At 30.7% G+C, this 13567-nt stretch overlaps 1 long non-coding RNA gene across 3 annotated transcripts; it reads right to left on the bottom strand.

The window, feature by feature from the left end:
* Positions 1-341: 341 nt before the first annotated feature.
* LOC131620448 (uncharacterized) lies at positions 342-8203 on the bottom strand. 3 transcript variants are annotated; one of them, XR_009289118.1, is made up of 6 exons: positions 7347-8203; positions 6906-6962; positions 6542-6819; positions 6353-6454; positions 2161-2220; positions 342-1482 (listed from the first exon to the last, which is right to left on the bottom strand). It is a non-coding gene; the product is annotated as an uncharacterized LOC131620448 (long non-coding RNA). The 3 variants fall into 3 exon arrangements; XR_009289117.1 differs by lacking the exon at positions 2161-2220 and having other exon boundaries at positions 345-1482; XR_009289116.1 differs by lacking the exons at positions 342-1482; positions 2161-2220 and having other exon boundaries at positions 5283-6454.
* Between the last annotated feature and the right edge of the window lie 5364 nt (positions 8204-13567).

Raw genomic sequence — 13567 nt, forward strand, 5'->3', positions numbered from 1 at the left:
GTTCACTTCATCGGGAAATTGATAAAGCCACGAAAGAAATTGTTACAACGTAAATTTATCTTTTATGTGGATTTTGTTATAATATAGTATATATCATATATATACATAAATTGTTACAAAAGTAATTTCAAATTTTATGTGGCTTTATATGGATTTTTTTTTTGAATTAGTGCTTTTTAGGTTCATCAATTTGCAAATGGTAATAGAAAAAAGGCTACATCGCTTCAGCCCAATGTAAGTGTGATGTAAATTATTATTCTATATTTAATTTTATGATAATTATTCGCTAATTATGTCATTCATTTGTAGAAAAGGAAACAACATAATTCTAATGATTGTGGGTACTATGTGATGAAAAATATGTTGGATATTGTCTTTGCCAATATAACCGAATCTTGGATGCAGGTAATAAAATAACTTTAATTTGTTATTTACTTTGCGTTTTGCAACTTAATGTGAATTTTTAAAGAATAACTCTATATTGTTATTTACGTATTGTAGGTATTTGATGACCCTACAGAATTAACACAAGATGATTTGCGACTCCGTTGGGTAAAATGTTTCTTTGAGTCATATAAAGATTAAGCTTTATCTGGTGAGTTACATGGAATTGTCTATATTTCTGATTCGAGTTTATTGACTTTGGTGTTGTCTGCTGATGTTAATTAGTGTTATTGTTTATTGTCAGCAAAAGTAATTTTGGTGTTATCTTCAGAAGCTACAACTTGTCTTCTCGTGGATGCATGTTGGTATTTCAAGTGCGCGAAAGTACTTAAATAGTTGGATATTTGTTGTTTTGTTATTTTGCCGTAGTCCACCGTGTGTAAAGTTTTTATAATTTTGTACACTTGTGTATCCTAGATTAATACTTTTGTAAATCAACTGTTCATTTTGAAGAATATATATATGCATCCTAGCTATTTAGTGCAATGAAATTATCCTTCACTTGTTAGAAAAATATGAAAATAGTGACCTAAATGTGGTCTGTGTGATGTGGGAAAATGTGAAAAATAGCGACCTAATTTTGGTCTGTGTGGTATTGGAAACATATGAAAAATTAGGTACAAAAAAAATTACAGCAAAAATACCTAGAATTCTCTTAAAAGAAGAAAATATATTACATCGGACCATTGAGGAAACAAATGTAAAAACATATATATTACATCGGGAAACTGGAAAAACCGATGTAAAAACTATATATTACATCGGTCCGTCGAATTCACCGATGTAAATTATGGCATATATATTTTTTAATGAAAAAATTGAATTATTTTTCACATCAGACATCTGAATTCAACCGATGTGGTATGTTAATTTTTCACATCGGGTCGTGGCCCGATATAAAATGTCTCTGATTTACTATATCGCTGGATTTATATCGGACCAAGACCCGATGTAAAAAGTACTTTTTGCACTAGAGATATTTCCGCAATTTATGCAGACCACAATAAACCATAATTTTCATTGTTTCACATGTTTTAACTGCATAATAAATACAAATATCATTATCAATATTATATGCATGACATGAATACAATATATATATATATATATATATATATATATATATATATATATATATATATATATATATATATATATATATATATTAATTTATTCTAAATCATAGCATTTAAATTGAATCGAATATCATGGTTAATTAACATTTTTATCTATTTAACCATTAGATTAGGTTTAATTTGAAAGATATGATTTAAAATAAACTAAAAAAAATTATTCTTGGAGTAATTTGACATATATGACTGTTTGATCAATTCTTTTAAGGGTTAATAGTAATTCACCCCCCTGTAATGTTAGCGAATTTCGCTTTTCCCTTCCCTACCTTTTAGCAATGGTTTTTACAAAAAAACAGTTGCCAAAACTTGCCTTTGGCAACGGTGGGGGATAAACCGAAACACGCTCATATTACAGGGGGTAAATTACTATTAACCCTTCTTTTAACGATTGAGATTTGGAGTAAGTCTTCTAAACTTACACCTGATGTCAACGGATCCTGCCTTATATATATATATATATATATATATATATATATATATATATATATATATATATATATATATATATATATATATATGACACAGGATCAAATGACACTAAGGTGTCAAATTTAGTAACATTACACCTCTGATAACTCTTTACCATATATTCGTATAACGAAATCCATCGTTGGACTGAAAGCTATCATGATATAGATCATTCCTATAAAATTTAACATCAATCAAAAATCATTTGATATGTCAACAAGATGCATATCAACTAACGTCCTGCAAAACTTCAACAAAACCGTTAATTTTGATCATTCTTTTCAACATATCATATGATTTCCGATTGATGTTAAATTGTATGGACATGATTTATATGATGTTAGCTTTTAATTCAACGGTGAATTTTATTTAACGGATATGCGGTAAAGAGTTATCGGAGGTGTCATGTTACTAAGTTTGACACCTTTGTGTCATTTGATTTTAACCCTTGTATTTTTTTATCAGTAGTTGAGATTTGGTGTGAGTGTTTATTGAAAGGCTAAATTACAGTTTTGGTCCCCCTATTTTGGTCAATTCACGAAATCAGTCCTCCTATTTATTTTTTAAACAATTTTGGTCCCCCATGTCCATTTATCGTCTAAAAAATGCTGATTTTATTTTTAGTTTTTTGTATTTGTGGGATACTTTCTGAACGAGAGAGAACATAGAGAGCATTTTTTGGAGAATGAATGAGATGAACGAACAAGCTGACAATTGTGGAGTTGAATAGATTCTCGGACCACTTTGAAAAAATTAAGGCAAAAGACGATAAATTAACTGTCGGGGTTATTTGGCTCGCGGTTTTGTGGAACTTATGGGTGGTGAGGAACGCTATATTATTCAAAGGTTGTTTTTAACTTCGACGAATGCTATAGCTCTATTATCCTTAGCTCGTGGAAATGGTTTAGGACAATTAACGTTCTTCTTCTGCTTGTAATTATCACTATTGGAACATTTTACCTCTTGCTTGCTTAAAGGGGTAATTCTATTTGTTTTGATTCCTTTTTTGAGATTAATACATATCTTATTGAAAAAAAAATTCTTTCTCAAAAAATAAATAGGCTATTTATAAGACTGTTTGATCAAATGTTATTAACGGTTGAAATTTAGTATATATATATATATATATATATATATATATATATATATATATATATATATATATATATATATATATATATATATATATATATATATATATATATATATATATATATATATATATATATATATATATATATATATATATATATATATGGTGTAGTTAGTAAATTTTACTTCTTTTTGTAAAAGAAAATAAAGTGTCATGTTTTTCTTCCATTATGCAATGGATGCAAAACTCATTTCAATTATTGATGACAATGAATCGTGAAAACTATCACCATGTTGATAAGTGTAGCAATCTGAGTTTGAATCTCACTCATAAGAAAATTTTGATAGTTACAAATCATTCTTTCAGGGGTAGTAATGTTGAGCTTATAGATGACACAACTGTCCAATAGGGAACCTTCAAAGCTCAAAAGGAATATATAGAATGTCTTTATAGTGACTCACAACTAACTACAGTGACACCAAGGATTATTTTTTATTGCATTAAATTTCAAACTACCTCTTAAATATGGTGGTCCATCAAGCTAATAATTCATTTATCTAATTGATTTAAGAAACCATGTGTGGTAGCAAGAGAATTAAAATTTGGGTCAGGCTAACATGTGCCCTTAGGGCACGTGTTAAGCATACTATAATTATAAAAAGTTAAATGTAATTAAATATAACATAGTCATATTTAAAGTTTCGATATATTGAATGCATGTGTTCCAAAAAAATATTTCTATAATTATGTTATTAAAATTTGTCCTAAGGACACATGTTAGCTTTTTCCTTAACATTATTATAGTTTAAAAATAAATATTTAAATCAATATATAAAATGGATAATTGAATTTATTGGCCGATAACAGTAAGACCCTAGGATTGGGTAAAGCTTTTGAGGAGCCAAGTTATTAAATTGCCTAAAGTGGAATTGTCGGCATTGAATATTTGTCTGGGTCATATTCTAGTGTACAATATCTTCATTAAAACCTAAGAAAATATCTAAGGTATATGTTCCTATATAGAAGACGACAACGACCTATTCCCCGTTTCAAACCTCAATCACATATTCTTGCCATAGATTAAAAGGGGTATTTAGACTGTGAGTTAATGATTTAGATATGGCATAATGTTTAATATAAGATGGAATCTAGCAATAGTGGCAAAAAGTTAAAAAAGAAGAAACAAAAGATCGCATGTAATATTAACATACATACATCTGGCAAATATGCATACTAGAAGAATCTTTGAATAAAAGAAAAAGCTGAATATTAATTAATCGGTTGAAAACATCAGAGAAAAACTGAATGCTATACCCTTCAGTGATGGACTAGGTGACTAATAACTGAGATAAAAACGGAAAGGTAACTAACCAAAATAGTTGGACAAGGAATTAAACTCAATAAACTATAACACTTGCAGTTTAATATATAACACCAATCAACTATTATTAGAGTTTCTAGAGAGAGAAAGTCTCACTTCTCTCTAAAAATTTAGCGTGTTATCCCTCTTTTCCAATCTAATTTAGGATTTGGGTTTCCTAGTTTTATCTAGTTTCTCATCTAAAATCTTTATTTCTTCATCTTTTCTCTAGTAGGAGTCTTTAGGTTTTTCGATTCATCTATGTGGCGCTGAAGTTTCTGTTTGTAATAGATAAATGAAAACACAACAAGAAAATTGTGTTTTAGTGTTGCCTAAAATCCGTTGCTAAAAAGCAAAAAAACGACGCTACAACACGTTAGCGACAACTTAGCGTTGGGGTCGGGGCGGAAACCCTTAAGGTGGAAACAAAGCATAATGATGAGTCGTCACTACATGTAACGGCGACTTAAGGAACGCTAGAGAGACGCTATAATAACAAAACGATGTTAAAGTATAATAATTTTTGTATATTGTCACCCATGATCGACGTTAACGTTTACGTAGTGGCGTTTTAAATGGTCACTTTAATATATATTTTTTACATAGCATCGATTTTTATCGACGGTGCCTTCCATGTAGTGCCTGTTTATAGCGTCACTTAAATATCATCTTCAATGTGTTAGCATCAGTATTTTGGGACACTCTAGTGTTGCCTACATTGAGTTAGTGTTGGCTTTGTTAAACGCTACACACCTAAACCTAAAGTCGTCCAATACGGCGTTGCTGAACACCGACGCTAATGGATTTTTATTTTTAATCAGCAATCTACACTAGTTCAAACAACTCAACATGACACACACATTAATCAACTCATTCTTTTAGGATCGATATGTAAAAAAAAATCTAACATCAACTATAAGATAGCATAGAATAAGCATCAAGTCTTTAAAATAGTTTGAGGTCCCTTCCTGTAAGCATAAAAGCAATGTAAAAAGAAAAAATATGTTGTCACAGACATGACTAATGGTGTACAAAGAATTAAGTTCTTTCCTTTTTCTTTTTCTCTCTAAGCAAGTAAGGCCATTAGTGAACTTAAATAAATTTCAACAAGCCTTATAGAAAAAAGAAAAGTTGAAACGATTTATACTATCATGACTAAACTATAAGTAGTTTTGTAGTTTTTATAATTTTTGCTTGTTTGGATTATTATTTTAACGTTGGCATATATGGTGGAAATTTTCCACACTTCAATCTTTACCCATATTCAGAGTGAATTTATCTATTGGTTTCATATTTTTTTAGTATTTTGGTTCGAGTGTTGACTTTTCTATCTTGGATTTCACCTAAATGTGAATTGCATTGAGCTTTCTGTTTTGATTATTTTTCTAACCACTATCTTAATTTCATATTTAGTTTTGCAGCAGTGGCTTCAACTTTCTAGACAACAAACAACTACATGGTCATTCTTGGTTTCTAGTTCTTCTTTTGGTGAGCCTCATACAACAAGTATGTTGAGACCCCTGCTTCTAATTCACAACATATGGTACCACCTAGTTACAATACATCAGGAACTTTATTTTATATGCAAGACCACCTTTCATAAATACTACTAGTTATCCTATCCTAAATATAAATCCAAAAAACAAACCATTATGAGCTTCTAAATAAAAATGACTTGGGCTTTTTTCAGAGATTTCAGTTACGGAGTTTTTCCATATCAATATTCATCTAATTGAATCTAAAAAATCACTGTAACTCAAACGAAACAAATGAAAAATATTGTTTATCTATTTCCTACTAATATTGTTAACCAATTTCATATTATTTGAAGGACGAAATCAAGAAAGGCCTTACATGTGTTTTCTCTGCACGACGGTCAACCCATTGCCCATTCTTCTTTTTGGGGTTAGCCATGAGGAACTCGTCCGGATTTAGTGGTCAGCCTAACTTCTTCTCCTATAAATAAAGATAACATAAATATGGTTACAATGAATATCAGATAAAAATATCTTAACGCATTGTAATTACAAATATAACACATACCAATTCTATAGCAACATCATGATGAGCTTTATGTCCCGTGGTATGGACCGCTCTCCCTCTGGTTGATTCTCGATTAGTCTTATTTTGTTGAGAGAAGTTTTTGAATTCTTCCGTTTTCCACCCATCAAGAATTTACGCTTAAACATTTTCAACCATCCAATCCGGCTTTGTCGCCTTTTTCCTAATCTTACTAGATATATCAGATATTCTTTTAGCACAAGCTTTATGAAACAAATATTGTATTTTGGCGTTATCACACGGCTCCACTGAACAAGAGACTGCAAAAAGAAAAACATTGTTGATTAAACAGTAAAAAATATAAATTATCATCATACTATAGTAAAAAAGAAATTATATGTCTTACTTTAAAAATGTGGAAAGTATTCATCTCTCTTTTATCGCGTGCTTTAAGCTCACTATACTGCATGAAATTGCATGATAAAGTGTCATTAAAACTTTTCTAATAGCTTCATCAACAAAACCGATTAGAGCCAACCAACAAAACAGAATTAAATTTTATCAAAATCTGATACAAAATATGCATCCGGTAAGCCTCTCTAGGACCAGAAACATGACCCAAATTCTAAGTCAAATAATAAAATTTCCACTATAATAATCCATATGCTACAACGATTAAAGTAAATAAACTAATAAATAGGATTAAATCACATCATTAAATTATAGGTGTCATTTTGACACAAACCAACAATAATTTGATTGGTTAATGCACCTCAAAGTATATTGTTAATTACAACTGTATAAAAGATCCCTAATGCAGCATATACAAAACTTAAACCTAACTTACCAAGCATTGACGGAACTGGTTCACCAAATACACCCAAATCAGCCTTTTTACTAAATACATTAGAGATTAAACAACATCAAAGCTATTTTCCAAACAAGTGCAAGCCAGAATAAAGTTAGTTGCCTGAAATATTAGAACAGATAGAAAGATAAAAAAGATGCAAAAGCATCAGAAAAATGCATCAACTTTGTTTAAACATAAGGGGAATAGATAATGAAAACATGATCTAATAGTCTGTTAGGTTTGGAAGCAATAAAACTCATGAAACATGGAAGCTACCATTTGTATCTTCATTAAAATCATACCTTTTGAAACAAGGCATATCTTTCATCTCTTTTCATTCCATTACTGTTATTAGTGAAGTTCTGAAATTAACTAAAAAACTACTACTATATAGAGTCTTTAGAATATTTAAAGACACATAATAAATTGAACGACAATCTTGAAACTGGTTTAAGCAAAACAAGCCGATAACCAAAAGTTCTGAAATTAACTAAAAAAACTACTACTACAGCTTAAGATATGTGTGCCAACAGAAGTGTGAAGAGCATGTGTGCCAACAGAATGGAAATCCTCATGTAACATCGTAACTTTCATCCCATCAGACTAAAATGTGATAACAGAAGTGCGAAAAGCATGTGTGCCAAGCACAATCCTAATTTCGTTTTAGTCATCTTACGGTTTCTTGCTCATCGGTGCTCTCTTCTTTGAAACCTTCTCCTATTATTTCAACGTACACTAACCACGAGCTGCAAAAGCTATGAATGGTCAAAAATCACTAAACAAAAGCAAAGACTTGCGAATGCAAAAGCTATAAATGAGATATGGATGAAGGAAATAGCCTCAGATAAAACAAACTAAACATTTTCAATCAACATTAATGATCCAATTCCAAACTAGACATATATATATATATATATATATATATATATATATATATATATATATATATAGGCAAAATACTCATTTTGGTCCCTTAATTATACCCCTAGGTTCAGTTTGGTCCCTTAATTTTTTTTCGTGTCACTTTGGTCCCTTAACTTTCAAAATATTTCATTTTAGTCTTTTTGTCTAATTAGCAACGGAAAACCTTTGAAAAACGGTCGCTAAATCCGCCGCTAATTAGGCAAAAAGGACTAAAATTAAACGTTTTGAAAGTTAAGGGACCAATGTGACCCGAAAAAAAATTAAGGGACCAATATGAACCCAAGAGTATAGTTAAGGGACTAAAATGAGTAATTTGCCTATATATATATATATATATATATATATATATATATATATATATATATATATATATATATATATATATATATATATATATATATATATATATATATATATATATATATTTATAAGACATAAACTTAAATCATCAACAACATATGAGACACCATTCCAAATCACTTACGAGACCCAAGATGTCAATCCTGTTAATATATGTGAATTGAATAAGTCAGCTCTTTAACCAAGTAATCACCTTCATATAAGATGTATTGTAAGCCTACAATTTACTTATTGATACATAAATTACACCAACATCCTATTTCTGCAACATGTGATGAGAAGGGGTGATCCTCTACCTTTTTGGAGAAAAAGGTAGAATTACTTTAGACAAAAAGTGAATAACATATCCAAAATTCAATGAGAAGGGGAATTATAGATCACACAACAACCATATGTTAGAGAGGAAATAAATTGTTTATTTTTAACACAAAAACCTGAGATCCAATACAAAAAGAGACATCATCCATGAACCTGTGTGGCTCTAAAAAACAAACTATTTAAATTTATCATAACACAACACTAGTAGTCAACAGTTTCAATTACAGAACCAAACCAATCAAGGTACACTATTCAATTATTCTAAACAAGGTGTTAATACTTGATATTGAGAATTATGAACCATAGTATAGTACAAAATTGGATATTAAAATATCCAATCTGTAGAAGTAGGAAAAGGCATCTGGTTTTGCTGTGTAGACTATATTATTGGTGCTAGAACTTTAAGTATCGATTAAATTGATAAATAGGATGATGCTTTGTATGAGAGAACCAATGCGGCACAAGTGCAAGCTTCATTTGGCACAAAGTACAAACACATCAATGTTAACATGTTTTGCAAACAACTATATCTATTTCAAAGTTCTAAATTCCCAATAATATCAACTTTGTAAAAATTAATGCGGCAATAAAAAGGTAAGTCAACAAAGAAGGCATAAAAACATCAGCAAACACATAAATATGAAATCTCAAGTCATTCAACAGTAAAGTCACCAAGCCACAAATATGCCACAGTGGCTATGGCTACAGAGGATGATATTCCAAATACATATATAGTAATATTATGAAATTTCTCGTGAAAAGAAAAGAACCACCAATGAAATAAAAACATAAACCTTTCGATTTACACGCTACATTTGAAGTTCATGTTGATGAGGGATGGCATCATGGCACTACTACCATGGCCTATGATAAACTAAAACTACAGCTAATTTACATAATTTTTATCTCCATCTTGAATCATTGGATTATTTGTCACTAGTACTGGCTCGACCTCATCAATGAATCCTTCATCGGCTAAACCACATATTTGTTCATGTTTTGTAATAAGCACAATTGGTGACATTTCATCAGATTGATAAGGAATTTCATCCTTGATGTTATCTATCTCCACATAACCCCTTGGTTTTATGGTGATTGCAGCACACCATCCACTCATGTTTCTTGTATATCTGGATATAGGACATAATACACATGTTTTACTTCTTGTGCATGAATGAACATGTCATATTGAAGATATCATTTATCCATCTTAATGTCAACAATATTGTACTCCTTATTAAGTCTTGTGCCACTATTATTAGATGTATCAAACCAAGCACAATAAAATTGGGCCATATTGTTGCTAAATCCATGGTATTCCAATTGAAGTATACGTTGGATGATACCGTAAAAATTATCTTCTCCTCCATTTGTAATTCATTTTACATGTACCCCATAATAAGTAGTCTTTTTACCATGACTCCATTCTTCAGTATGAAACTTGTACCCGTTAACAAAGTAGATGTGCCATGATATTGTCATATGATTAGGACTGCGAGCTAATGCCTTCATGTATGGGATAGATGTTCCATTTCTCTCATCATTCACCTAAAAAAAATATATCTAACCTTAGAGAGAAAGTGTTGGTTGGAAACTCTCATGCTATGGTCCAAGATCGTTTTTGAAACTTGTACTTGGCAACAAACTAACGATCTTGAAATAGTGAGAGCAAAAATAAGCAGTTTCATGGTGCAAGTAGGCAGTGCATATTGAACCTTCAACCCTAGATTTATTTTTCACTCAACGCTTGTAGTGTCCCATCAATCTAAGAGTGAAATGGTTAAAAGATGTTATTTCATTAAAGTAATCTATAAAAATTACGCATTGTTTACCTTTCAAATGGATACATCCAATGAAAAGAAACTGGAAGAAAACACTCTATGAATACATGGCATTCATGAGATTTCATCCCCTTCATCCTACCCTCGGTGACATCAGCACACCTAGAAGGATTCGAGGCATAGCCATCAGGCATTTTTAGTTCCTTAATCCATCTACAGACTAGCTTTGCCTCTTCGGATGTCAATGAAAATTTTTCTATTGGCTTAGCCATCTTTCCATTGTGTAGAGAGCATAACTCTAAATTCCCACATAAACAGTTAAGAGGTAAATCCAATCTTGCCTTCTCATTGAACTTTGCTTCTGCAAGATCATTCAGGATAGTGTTAAACATATCATCAAATACATTCTTATCTATGTGCTTCATATCAAGGTTGATAATATGTTTAACCCTAAACCCTAAAAATCAACGACGACAATTGAACCAATATTGTTTTCCCCCATATCCTAAGGTGAAAGCCTCTGTACTATCCATGCAATAAGGGAATGCTAATTTACCTTATGTCCCTCATCCAGACAACATACCATATGTTGGAAAATCATTGATTGTCCATATTAAATGCAGGGCCGGTCCCGACCTTTTAGAGGCCCAGGGCAAATAATAAAGATGGCCCCCGGATAAATAATATAATTTTTTTTAAAAAAGAAAAGAACATCATCTATTTAAATTGTAAATAGCACCACCAACAAAAAAATAATTAACTCTAAAAGATTTCTCTTAAGATAGCTCAACTGGTGGGATATTCAAATTCTCATCAGACTGTATTTTTCTTCGAATTACACGCCTTTAAAGAAATACAAGATAAATATTCAATTCAAAGGCAATTTCTGTAGCATAATTCAAGGCATTTTTAAAATCGATTTCTCTATATTCCTTAAAAAATGAAATCAAACTTTCTAATCTTAGGAGGAAATTGAGGAGGCATAGAGGAATATAAAAAAAAAATTAGAACCTGAAATTAAAGTTGATCAATCCCAAAGAGTTGAAGTTGAACCAATAAATTTTGCTGCGTTGAAGTTGAACCAATAAATAAAAAATTAAGAAATAATTAATAAATAAAATTAACATTTACTTGAAATTCAAATAAACAAGTAGCAACGGTAAAGTATTAATCAAAGCAAAACATACAATTTTTTTACTGTTATTTTTAATTTTTGAAGAATTTATATCAAAATAATGTCTGTTATAATAAACACCATCAGACTAAAAAAATTTCAATTTTAATTTGTGCGAAGAATTTATATCAATTGAACAATGAAAAATAAATAAGAAGAAATTACCAATTAAAAAAGAAAAAAATTGAACAACTAAATTGAATTTTAATTTTCCCTTTTATTTTAGAGAAGAAGAGAAGAAAAAGTCACTGTTTTTCTCTTTGTTTTAATAAAAGAAGTAAATTTTTATTAGATTAATATTTATTTATACATTAATAATATATAGGGATACTTTAAAAAAAAAATCTATTCTGTATACATATGCCTTTTCACGCTTTTCATTGTATTTAGCAAGAAAAAAGAGGTATGCAGCAAAAAAGGCTAAAAATTATGTAGGAGCCAAGACTTGAACACGCCAGCTCTAGCTTTATGGACTAAGTTCTGTTCCGCTGGACCACATACATAACAACACATTATTTCCAATACGAAATGTATATATAAATTTCAACTTTTAATTTTTAAAGCCCATAACAATTAATTTGAGGCCCCCTATTATTTGAGGCCCTGAGCTGTGGGCCTGGTTGCCCTGGCCCAGGGCCGGCCCTGATTAAATGCACATTCATTACAAAATTTTGCTCCATATAGATATCATATGTCACAATGTCATCTCTCCACAAGCACACGAAATCATCAATCAAAGGTTGCAAGTAGACATCTATATTAACTTTTGGGTTGTACGGTCCTGGTACAAGACAAGTCAAAAACATGTATGGTTTGGTCATGCACATTTAAGGAGGGATATTTTAGGGTGTGACTATTATTGGCCAACATGAATATGGAGAAATAGACGTTTGAATCTAAGGTGTAAACCCATCTGTACATAAACCCAATCTTACATTTATTGGGTCACTAGCATAATCGGGATAAACTTCATCAAAGTGTTTCTATGCTTTTTGATCGGTAAAATAGCACGTGTACTATTTTAACCGATGTAGTAATAATGGGTTTTACCCCAAGTATCGATCACGAGGATTGCGTGGAAAATACAAATTATTGTAAGAGTCAATTAAACAAAATAGCATATGGGGGTTTTTCTTATATTGAAATAATAGAATTAAAATAAATAAGCTGAAAGTAAAATTGAGCTTTTGTGTATAAATTCAGAGTAATGCCAAGGTAGTGTATGATTTGCCTTATAATGACTCTGTAAAAAGATCTCTTTAACAAGTTCATGAGGTGCAACTATTTGTTCTTAAGGATGTTTTCCTAAGTCCTTAGTGAAAACCTTTTGGTTTGCAATCCTATTGCCTAAGTCCTTAGAAACAAAGGTTTGTAAACCAAAGATATAAATGATCAAGAATATTCAAATAACCTTACAGTATCCCTAGTCCTAGGTGATATCTCAGATTCAATTGTCTAAAAACCTTAACAATCATAGTCCTACAAATTGTTAACCAGAGATCGATCTTTGTTTGTCCAACAAAGAACACATAAAAACATTAGACAATTAAATTGCAAAACATGAATACTTGATTAAAGAAATACGTAGATCAAAGTCATTACAATTAAAATCAGGGACACCCCCCTGGCATTGGGGGGTTTAGCCTCTCATAATATTCAAG

This window comes from Vicia villosa, linkage group LG7 (assembly GCF_029867415.1).
Source record: "Vicia villosa cultivar HV-30 ecotype Madison, WI linkage group LG7, Vvil1.0, whole genome shotgun sequence".
In the NCBI taxonomy this organism is placed as follows: domain Eukaryota; kingdom Viridiplantae; phylum Streptophyta; class Magnoliopsida; order Fabales; family Fabaceae; genus Vicia; species Vicia villosa.